Source organism: Egretta garzetta, unplaced genomic scaffold, assembly GCF_000687185.1.
Source record: "Egretta garzetta isolate BGI_Z169 unplaced genomic scaffold, ASM68718v1 scaffold412, whole genome shotgun sequence".
Classification (NCBI taxonomy): Eukaryota; Metazoa; Chordata; class Aves; order Pelecaniformes; family Ardeidae; genus Egretta; species Egretta garzetta.
In genome coordinates this window covers 648,845-659,850 of record NW_009258770.1, presented here as the reverse complement: position 1 = coordinate 659,850, position 11,006 = coordinate 648,845, and the positions used below count along the sequence as shown (strand labels likewise).

The following is an 11,006-nucleotide window of genomic DNA, read 5'->3' as shown; positions in this document are numbered from 1 at the left end:
CGGGGGTCCTCCCTCGGAGCCCGGGGAAGGGGCTCCCGTGTCTCTCCGCTGCCCGCAGGGAGCGGGGGGCGGGTGTGGGGCAGTTCCGTGGCTCAGCCCGCAAACCCCCGGGACCAGGTCCAGTATTTGGGGGTCGCCGCAGACACCCCCGGTGGTCTCGGGGAAAGTCTCGTCGTAGGCAGGCGGCGAGGTGAGGAGAGGGCTGTGGGGGCTTGCAGTGGGGACTGTTTGATGCCTGTGGTGGTGGGGACAGAGGAATGGGTGTGAAGGAGAGAGCAGAGGCGCCCCATCCCCTCCCGGGTCCGTTTTCCAGTCTAGGTAATGTGAGGGGATGTTTTTGCTACCTACAGTCCTGCAGAGGAGGTCCAGGGCCTCTGCCTCTGCTACAGATGCAAGAGATGGTGCCTGCTATGCCCTCCTCTTCCCCCCAAAGTCCCTGTCAGCCCCAAATACCCACAGCAGCTGATCTGCCCTTGGCCAAACTCTGAATTAAGCAGAAATGACTCCAAATCCTCCTGCTTTGATCTCTCAGAGAACAAAATGCCAGTTTGTGGGTGGTAATCCCCAAAGAGTTAAAAACTTTGGGTTTGCATCCTTGCCTGGTAGAGAGTGGGGATCCCACCTCCGCCCCCTGAGGCTCTGGGTTCAGCCATCCCCGCTACTACTTCATGGTCTGCCCTCAGGTTGAAAGATTGTGCCTTCCATTAGCAGACTGATGGAGGTAGGCCCATAAATACTCACTGTGCCATTTACCGCGTGGTCGAAGCAGAAGCACAAATCCCATCTGTCTCAATTCCAGGATACTTTCTGAGGAAGGTGAGGGCTGGAAGGCCAAGTCTTTAGTGGGGAGGAGCTGTGGTGGACACAGGAACTTGGGTGACCTCAAACACCCACTGCTTTTGCTCGATGCTGTAAATAGCCAAGAACTGACTGAATCGCCAGCATATGTTCGGATTGCCCAGCACTTCTATAGTGCGGGCTCCTGGGGGGCTGTTCTGACTTCTCACGACATTCGGGCCCAGGTTCTGGCCCTTGGCATCCTCGCCTGGAATCTCCCATCGTGACTTGCACAAAGAAGATCCCCATTCAATTTTCAGGTTAAAATTTTCAGAGTGTCACCTCTGACAAATGATCCTCAATTCAGCCCTAATGCAGTATAAAATAGAAAATTCTATTTTAGTTCACTCTTCATTTTTATTCCACTTTTTAATGATAATTTTTTATTAAGCATTTAATCCTGTCCTAGCATTTCTCATCAGCAAGGCTCAAGGTGCTTTACAAAAGAGGTAAAAATATGATTACTCCAATTATCCTTATTAAGGCTTAGGGTTTGGGCAGCTTCTGCAGATAATATAGGTCATAAATAATTAAGGGTACAATCTAGTTAAAATAAATCCCCAGTCGTAAACCAGAATGCCACTCTGAAGAAGCCAGTCTTCAAAGGTATGGCCTTGTAAACTAATCTCCCTGATCAGAACGGTATCCCATTAACCTGCAAATCTTCACGCTCCTGACCTGGCTGCCCCAACAGCAGGTACTTCCATGTGCCTGTGCAGGACCCCAGGGAGGGAGAGGGTCAGGGAGTTTCAGTGACCAAAAGCAGTCTGGGGAGTGTTCTCCTATTAACACCCCTTACCTTGTCATCTGATTAAAGGTCTCGTGTTTGGAGGCTTAACCAAAATGTACAGCCTGAGCAAGGTTAGGTGTGAAACTGATAGAGTTTTTTAGCAGAAAGAGTTATTGGAAATGAGAAGCATCGCTCAAACTGGGGTCCAGAAGATAGATAGAAGGAAGGTTGTGGCCTGGATCCAGTTCATACTTAACCTAAATAGAATTCTGACCCTGAAACTTGCTCTGAACACCTTGTCAAATTTCATCCAAGTTGGACAGGAACTTTCATGTTTAGGTGTTTAGGCTCTAGATTGCCAGTGCTAAACCGGGTTTATGTATCCTGACACCTGCATGTCCCCACTGGAAGCTGACTATCTCGGGACTGCTGTTTACCTACATAATTCAGCAGTAGGGCTACGTGGATGAAATCCTTGTTCTCATTCCAAATACCTGCTGTCACATACTACTTATTCTCTGGGAATGTTTTTGCTCCAATTTGTGGTTACGCAGTGTTCGGTGATGACCTAATTGCAACGTTCTCATTAGGCAGAGAAATTTCTGAGTTGGGCTTTATAGTTCACTTTCTCAGTAAGTAAATCATTGCTCCATAACACCGTCTACCATCAGTACTGTCACTGTAGCCCAGTGTTTTATGAGGGATCATAAGGCTGATGAAGGCACTTTGAAGCATGTGTATCTACAACAGCTTCTCACACTTTACCATTGTAATGTCTAACTTAGCTCAGAGCAAGCGTAGACCATCTGGTCGATGAAAATGCCTGAATCTGATGACTAGCAGCTTTCTTACCGCTAAAAAACCCTGCACCTGTGTTAGTTTGGTGTTGGGCAATTTCCAGACTACCTTTCTTTCTGTCTTGTGATGAGGCTTAACCTTGGCCAGGGAATGCTGGTGTAATTTTCAAATGTAACTCCAAGGGATGTTGACTGCAAGGTACATTAAAATGAGTCCCTAGGTCCCTTCAGGTCTTGGAGAGACCTCTCTCTTGATCTATTTGTGCTGTAATTTCTTCATTTGTATTGTGTTAAACTGTAATTCAGTGTCATATGCTGGAAGCTTTGACTAGTAAGGCATGGCTGGAGCTCTGAGTAATGCTGGTGGTACTGGAAATGTACTGCAAGTGACAGAAGGGAACCTACAGAAATAAGGAAGCAGGGAGTGCAGACATTTTGAGCAGCAGAAAGAGGGAGGTTGAGAAGAAAGGGGGGAGGGACAAAGGAAGGACAGATGTAAAAGAAAAAGCAGGAAGAAAACTAAACTACCACCACTCTAAGTGACGATCGCTGTGGTGTGGGTGAGACTTTGCAGTTGAACCAAGTTTCCCTAAGAACATTATCATCTGCAACTTACGGTAGGGAGGAGAAGGGAAGAGGGTTCCTGGAGAAGTGCGTATCCACACAATGAAGCCTTTGGTTTCTTCCCTTGCACATTTGTAGAGCGCTCACGTCTTTCCCTTACCCCAGGAGACATTCCCATTTCCTTTCATTTACCAGTGTTTGGAAGGCGGAAGGAGATGAGGCACTGTTGGGTTCCCTTATTAACTTAATCTGTGGGAAGCCCTACATAAATCATTGAATTTCCTAGTCTTGATAGAACGAGGTATTTGTACAGTGAAGTCAAACAGAAGATTGAGGTTCCTGCACAGGGAGGCTTTGACGCTGTTCCAGTCCTGTGCCTGTGACTCTTAACGCGTGCATTTCTTTGAAGTCTGGAGCTTAGGAGTCTGCATTAATGATCAAGGGACAGAGGCTGAATACGGAATTCATATGGTACGAAGGTAAAGGTGTGGGGTATGAATGTGGGAAGAGAATATTTAGGAGCAGTCTGGCATGTATACTTAATAATATTAAAAAAAGTAATCATGTTAATTTCCTGTAGTTGCTCAAGTTCTCAAGGCTTTTAGCATCTTCTTGTTCCTCGTAGATCAGTGATCTCTTGCTGGGTCCTGTCATGTCCAGAATATTAACTTCCTTGAAAAGTAGGAAACTTCAGGTTTGAAACCTTTTGTCCTTTTCTACAATGGGAAACTTGCTCTGATCCCTTAGGCAGGAATCTCTTGTTCCTCATGCAATGTTTTAGAGCGCTGTGCTTGGCATTTGGCTGTCACGCTGTCCCGCTCAGCCAAGTGTCGGTGATCCCTGAATGCTTAAAAAGTTCCTTGGGCACTCTCTGCAGATGTGAAGCTCTCCTGAAGTTGAGATTTGTCAGGAGCAGAATGCAGTAGAACAATTATTTCTGATTCTGACGTAGGACTATGTTAAAGCTCACTTATTTTTACTACTGTATTTGTTCCTTTTAGGGCTCTTAGCTGTTTCTCTAATTCAGGAGCTGTTCTTCCCATTTTTTACTTCATAAAGTAAAATAGTCAAAGTAAAATGCTGTGTATCTTGCTATGCTTAATATACAGATACCTACTGACTGAAACAGTAAAACAGACCCTGGGTTTCAATTTCTGACCTGCTATTTTAACTGCTTTTTTCAGAACTCCACTCTAATTACTGCTTTTTCTTGATTGAGCAGCAAATCAGTTCCCCTCTAAGCCCCAGGATTACCAAAATTCAGATTTTTCTGAAGAAGCAATGGTCGATTTTCAAGACTTGGCTTATATATGTAAGGACCTTATGAAGCAGATCCTAAGGTGGTATTTATGTCCTGCCAGACATGGAGCTGCTTTCAAAATACTGGCCCTAGGCACCAGGGATTTGCAGTCTTGCTCTGGTGTCTGCCATGTGATGGTGGGGTACAGACCTGCCACAGGGCTTTGGGAGCACTGGGCCCCCACGGGTATCGCTCACGCTCCCACGTTATTTAATTCAGCCATGACTGCTGCGCACTCCACCCGATACGAGGGTTGGCTGTGCCCTGCAAGTGGGAAAACTGGAGACCCCAGGCGTCTCCCCGTGAATGACTGGGACCCCTTTCTCCAACTAATGCTGCTGCTGTAAACTGAATCTCTTCAGCACCCCAGGTACTTTGAAGCCATCCTCATTAACAAGTTCTGAGTGCCCCGCAGGCGTTGAAAGGCAGGGATGGCAGGTCCAGCCCCAGCAAGGCAGAGCTGAGCTGGAGCAGCGGCTCAAGAGCTTGGCAGCCATTCTCCAGTAATGGCTTTACGCTGACTCAAATTGATAGGGCTGCATTATGAAGTCTCATGGTGGTTTGTTTTTGTTTTGTTTTTTTTTTGGGGGGGTGTGTGTGTTTTGTTTTTTTTTAAAAAGATTGGATTTCTTTATGTGAGTATTTAATACCATAGTGTAAGTGAATATTTATGAAGGTGCCTGAGGTCTTTGGATCAGGTATGTCACATAAAGCTCTGATCCAAAGCCCGCTGTAGCCCAGCAGAAAAACCCCATCTCTGACATTGTTCTTCCCTCTTGCCCCCAGGGAATTAAAAAGACAAATTATTTTAAGCAGTTCAACATGTACTGAGCTTTAGTTTGCTAGCTAAGAAAGAGTATAATGTCTTCCCAGGACCATGTTCAAAACTAAAGAACAAAAAGCTACCTTGAAAAATGGCCATTGGGAAGCAGACCAGCAAAAGCCAAGAAACTTGAGCCCTTTGCTAATGAATACTCTGTCCTTAACTCACATTGTCTCTTTTGTTTCCCACACTTCCATGAGCTGCACATGGATTCAATTTACCAGTCTTTAACCCTTCTTACCGATGCCCGATCTGTGCATAGTTTGGAAACTGGGACAGCTGTCACTTAGGTACTTGGCTTTGTTTTTCTTTTTTTGCTCCTGATCTGTTTGTCCCTCTGCAGTCTCTGGCTCAGATGCGATGAAGTAATCCACAAGGGGTGCGGACAAGGCTTGGGTGCATGCTGGGGAGAGGGAGTCAAAGCTTTTCCAGCTTCCTGGCAAAGGGTGTAACAGAGCCAGGGCTGGGAGCAGGTTTGCTTTGATTAAAACATAGCAGCATTTCCACTGTGTCTACCTTAGGGTAGTGCTATGCTAGGACTTTTTTAAGAAGAGCTGTTTTTCTTGGCGTAGCTCTAAAATTGATGGAAAGTCAGGGTGGAGCCAAGGGATTTGGCACCATGGGAACTTCTCACACCAGCTTGTCTTTGTGCTAGGGCAGCACAGAAGTGCTTTCTGCAGAGAGAAGCATTAAACATCAGATGTTTATTTGCGACAGTGGAATTTATTCCAGTGAATGATGATTGCCCATAGTAAATACACTTCTTAGTAATGACTGTATTGTTTCCAAAAACATAACTAGCTCCTAGAGTTGCTGTTTGCTAAGTTGATAGGGATCTAATTAATCATCCATTGAAAACAAAAATGGCATTCCACATCGAAAACATAATGCATTTTCATTCCTCATTTTTCCCCTAGATAACTACTGAACAGAGATCACCAGCAGAGAGTGCTGATGCTCTTCCAGAATGTGGCAGCAGCTTCTGAAATTGATTGTAAAACCTAAGCAGACTTTGTTCCATAATTCTATTTTTAGTTTTTCATTTCTGTGAAAATGAAATGTTAATCAATTATCTGTAACTTGGGTGTCTTGCTGTCTTTAATTATCAATCTTTTTGTAGCTTACTACAAAGCTCGTTTTTAGCACAACTACGTGCTCAGAAGAATTATAGTTGCCACTTTTTGACACAATTATTTAACAGAAATTCATGTAGTTTGTTCCAATGCATTTGACCTTTTTTGTGCATAACATTATTTCTCCTTTAATTTCTCTTCTTGAATTTCATGTTCAAAATAATCTGTTTACTATTCACAGGTTCTATGTAGTAGGGGAAGATGGCCCTGCTCCTACAATTAGTAGAGCTCTAGCATCTATATGGCGCTCGTTGTTTCACTGAGACCATGCTTTTAACCTTCCCGGGCAATGGAAGGTTGCTTCCAGCCAAAGATTACTTTTGGTTGGGCCTCTTTCATTTCTCAATTCTGAGTCTGATTCTGACGTCAACATTAAAAATGAGTTGCAAAAGCCCGAAATCAAAAAGCACACCCTCTTCACCGTCCCCATGGTACTTATAAGGTGCCGCGTTATAAGTCCTGGAGACTTTGAAGAAGTTAGGCTTTTTGGTTTCGAATCAGCTGTGGTTTTCCCCTCTTAATCTTTATGGTCACTGAAATATCAGGATTATCAAATATTTTTTTTTGCTGCAGAACCTGCTGTACGCCTCGCTCTCTTGTGATTTCATACGTTCTTTAGTCATCGAGAACAAACAAAGACTGTGTTGAAGTGCAGGGCCTCCGTGCCTTACTCTTACAGTTAACTCTGATCCAAATCCATTGAAGTTGAGGGAATCTTTTAATTCCTTTTAGCGGATTTTGAAGAGACGTCTCTTTTTAAAGAGGCGTGAGAGGCAAGAGTGCAGAGAAACGGGGGAGATGGTAAACTTCCATACATCAAGGTTGTTAACGTACAATAGACATCAGTTAAAGGCTTACAGGTCCTTCGGTGTCTTGTAAGGAAATCCCTTTGTCCAGACTAACCCCGCTGTCCTTATTTCGTCAAAACTATATTTAAGTCTAGGGGACTGGGATGTGAACGAGTTTAGAGCAAAGCTGAAACATTTAATTTGTTTTTCCATAGCTGGCAGTTGCTTATCACTCTTCTGGGTACACAGCTTTTTTTAGAATAATTCTCTTTACAGGTGGTACCTGATCGATCGAGTCATGGGTGACACATCACTGCTGACCATTCTGTTGCATTTCACTGTGGTGAGCTGTTCCTTTTCTCCCCCTTCCTGCGCAGGCCCTTTCTTCACCCAAGGAACCATGCTGGACTTGAGTTGCACTCCATTAGAGGTGCCATCCAGACTGACATACTTTTAAAAATCTTCACATGCAATAGCATACAAAACCTTCGATGAGCAGGAGCCATGTTACAGTGTAAATCACAATAGAGACAGGACATGAAGTTGGCCATGCAAAAGTCTCTGTAGGAATTACTTCCCTCTGAGAAGTTATGTGGTCATTAAAATTTTATTATATAGAATAATAAACTTGTGTAGAAAGACACAGCAGTGTCTGAAGGACAGAGGAATACGTATTCCTGCTCTTGTGTTTTGAAAAACAGAATCTTTCTAGCGATTCTGAGCATGTCAAGTTTCATGGTAGTAATTTCTGGTGTTGTTGGTCTGGGAATACCGGTCATTACCATCTGTTGGTGAGTGGTAACTGGCTTTGCATATAGGTTTTTGCAATCCGGTTGATTTTATTTCTTTTCAGAAATCATAGCTTGTCTCCATCTGTACCCCAATGGCAGGACCTGAGGGAGCCTTTCAGGGTTTGTAATGGCTCGGGGCTGGACATAGCAGCAACATCAAATCCTCTAAACACAACTTAAAAAGGGCCATGACGACGTTGAAGGCCCTGGGTGCTGTCCAACCCGGTGGTAAAATGGCAGCAAAAGCTGCAACGCTGTATGTCCGAATTCACTGTACATGCAGGCAGCAAGGCTGGTCCTGTGGCCTGTGACTCTACAAGTCTAGACTGAACTCCCAGCATGACTCTGGACAAACTCCTCCTGTACCTCAGTGCCTTCTCCACACATTTCTTGTGATTCTTACACGGTTTTGAAATCTTCTAATCTTGCTTTGATTTGTATCCCCTAATGTATTTGTTCATTTACTTTCATTTTCTTCCGTGAATATATCTGTCAAACTGGCTGTTTGGCTTCTATGACAAGAAATATAAAGTAATCTCCCTTCTCAGAACTACCTAATTCCCTGCTCCTGTTCACTTAGTAAACTTGGCCTCATCTCCTCCTCTTAGTCTTTTTTACTATTGCTTGCATTACTGTTTGTTTACTGTAGGGCCATTATTTCGCCCAACAGCGTATTTCCAGGGTAGCCAAAGAGCCCCCCACTTTGGTGGTGGGGGAGATGTACTGTCTGGTCCCAAGAGCTAAATGGCACTTCTGAGCACTGGTAACAGTTGATTTTTGTGTGCAAGAAGAAAAGCTCCGTTAAACTGGCCCGAGATCAGAGATCCGCGGAAATTAATTTACACCCCTCTCAGCTGCACTGAATGGACGCAGGACTGAGCGGTGATTTCTCTCTGTACATGAGGGATAATATCAGCAGCTTCCTGAGCTCCAGCTGCTGCGGACAAAGGACGGCAGAGTTACAGCGATTCCTGGAGGGAGGAACTTTAAGATGGAGGAATTTTAAAGAATGTAGAGGACAACCTCTTAAAAAAATTGTAGGTGGAGCAATTCCAGGTCATCCAAACACTTCGTAAGCCCAAGATTTATTTTCCTACTTTGAACTAGTTGCCGTTGTGGCGTTTATCTTTTGTGCTTTTTAACACATCGACTGTGACCTTTGTATGATTGCATAAATTGGCCCGAGTATGCTGGAACAGTTATTAGGAACCCCTTTCTTGTGTTGTTTCCTGAATTCCCACATTGTGGCGTGATGTGTGTATGGAAACTGCTCGCTTCCTCCGCTGGCAGACGTTCAGATGTGTGCTGGAGCTCCTGAGGACCGGGCTGGCGGGGAGCTGGGTGAGGGGAGGATGCAGGGGGAGAATGTTTTAAGGAAGAGAATGTGGAGTTCATGCATCTTTGTTCTTTTCCAGTTCCGATAAAGCTGTTATCTCCGATTGTGTGGGTTAAACGTGAGCAGCGCCAGTGCTCCGTAGAATAAACAGTGGCAGATGAGTTGAGGTTAATACGCCTCGGGCAAGGCTAGCTGCTTTTCAGTGTCTGCGTTAAGCAATATTTTTACTTTCCTGATGACTCTGCCTTCTCTCTTTACTCCCCACTATTTTCTTTTAGCATGTGGGAGGGAGACAGGATGTGTGATTGAAGCACGGTGTGTAACTCTCTAACTCGCCCAGGCTATATGTTTCCCTTACAACTCCACCCCGCAGCATCTAGCGAATATGTGCTTCGTTAGCTTGGTCTGCATTGTCTTTTTTTGCGTTTGCAAACTATAAGGTTATGGGATGCTAATGAACTGTGCACACGCGTTTCTATGTTTGTTCCAGTGAAAGAATGTCAGTTATGAGGGGACAAAAAAAGATGTTTGTATGTGCCGCATTTGGGATTTCTGAAATTTGACTTTCTGAATTTTTTTCCACATCTTTCTTTTCAGTCTTAAGAATTGGGAATGTTGGAAAGCATTCGTTTGCTTAGAGCAATTAAAAAGTAAAAGGCTGAATCCTGTTATCTCTTCACACACGAAGAGCCCGAATCAACTCCAGTAGGCCCAAGTCGCGCAGTGCAGGGATTTGACACGTGGCCAGTTTTTGCACGTTTAGTACTTCTGGAAACTGGGACTACTTAATGGGCCTAATATTTGCGTGGTCAGGCCTTAGTGTATCAGTCAGCTGTGGACACACCATGACAGCTTCTCTCATTTTTTGTTTTGCTTTTTCTTGAAATGACAAGGTAGTGGATGGGAGCCAGGAGACAAGCAGAAGCTGTCACTCCGAGCTCAGGGACAGGAGCCACCACCCAGGGGGAGGATTCGAGTGCATTGTACGCAAGAGCAGGAGGAGGAGGTGGGTTGTGAAAGGCAAGGTACCATTGTTTGTACACAAATATGTCCCTGTTGAAGGGCCGGTTTGTTATCTTGGGCCTTGCTCAGGCTGGGGGTTTGCCCTGATGACATGCGTCGGGCTAGGAGAAGTTAAGGTTGCTCACCCCATTTCAGAACAAGAGCTTTGCCTCCCTGATCCAGAGGTTGGTCCCACTGCAGAGATGACTGCGTTCCTGCCGTTACCAAGTGCTATTTCATCTTCCAAAACAGGGAGACTGGCTTAAGCCTTTATTTTTTATCAACGTTTTGGGATCCTTTCACTGGCCGCCTTTGAATGGGGAGAGGCGCACAAAGGTGACATGCTCATGCTTTTCTTTGAAGGTTGTTACATGTTTAAAGCCAAACTTTTTAAAGTTGAAATTCTACAGTGTGGTTCTAGGCGCTAAAGCCTTCAAACAAAAACCACCTCTGAATGTGGCTCCCATCTTCTATCACGCAGTAAAATGATGAAGAACAGCAAAATTGTGATTGCAGTTGGGGAATTTACCAAAGCCTCTTCCACCTCCTCTTTCCACACCCACCATCGGACCCAGCCGCGGCAGAGCAGTAGCAGCCCGCGGATGTTTACCATGATGATAGACTGAGCCTGGGAAGGCGACGTGATGTGTATTTTAGTTTTAAGCAGAACATTATATACAGGGAACTCTTTTAATATCTGCTTATATGCAGTTAGTCACGATCAGTTCTTGCCACGCTTTCCATTATTTTCAGTGTTTGGCCAGCAAAAGGTGGGTGACTCAGATCCTTGGCCGGCGTGCCTTGCTATAAACCCATTTAACTCCGCTGACTTAGCAGGATGGTTTTGAGACCTCGGGGCTAACTCCTGCCAGCGCTTCTGCGGGTGCCCGAGTGGCTTTGTCGTA

The 11,006-nt window shown here is 44.9% G+C and overlaps 1 protein-coding gene across 1 annotated transcript in view; it reads left to right on the top strand.

Moving 5' to 3' along the window:
• Positions 1-10,011: 10,011 nt before the first annotated feature.
• AMOT (angiomotin) overlaps positions 10,012-11,006 on the top strand; it is a 49,728-nt gene continuing 48,733 nt past the window's right edge. Inside the window, exon 1 of the mRNA XM_009649374.2 lies at positions 10,012-10,105. The gene's annotated coding sequence lies outside the window, so the exon portion shown is untranslated. The remainder of the gene's footprint in view (positions 10,106-11,006) is intronic.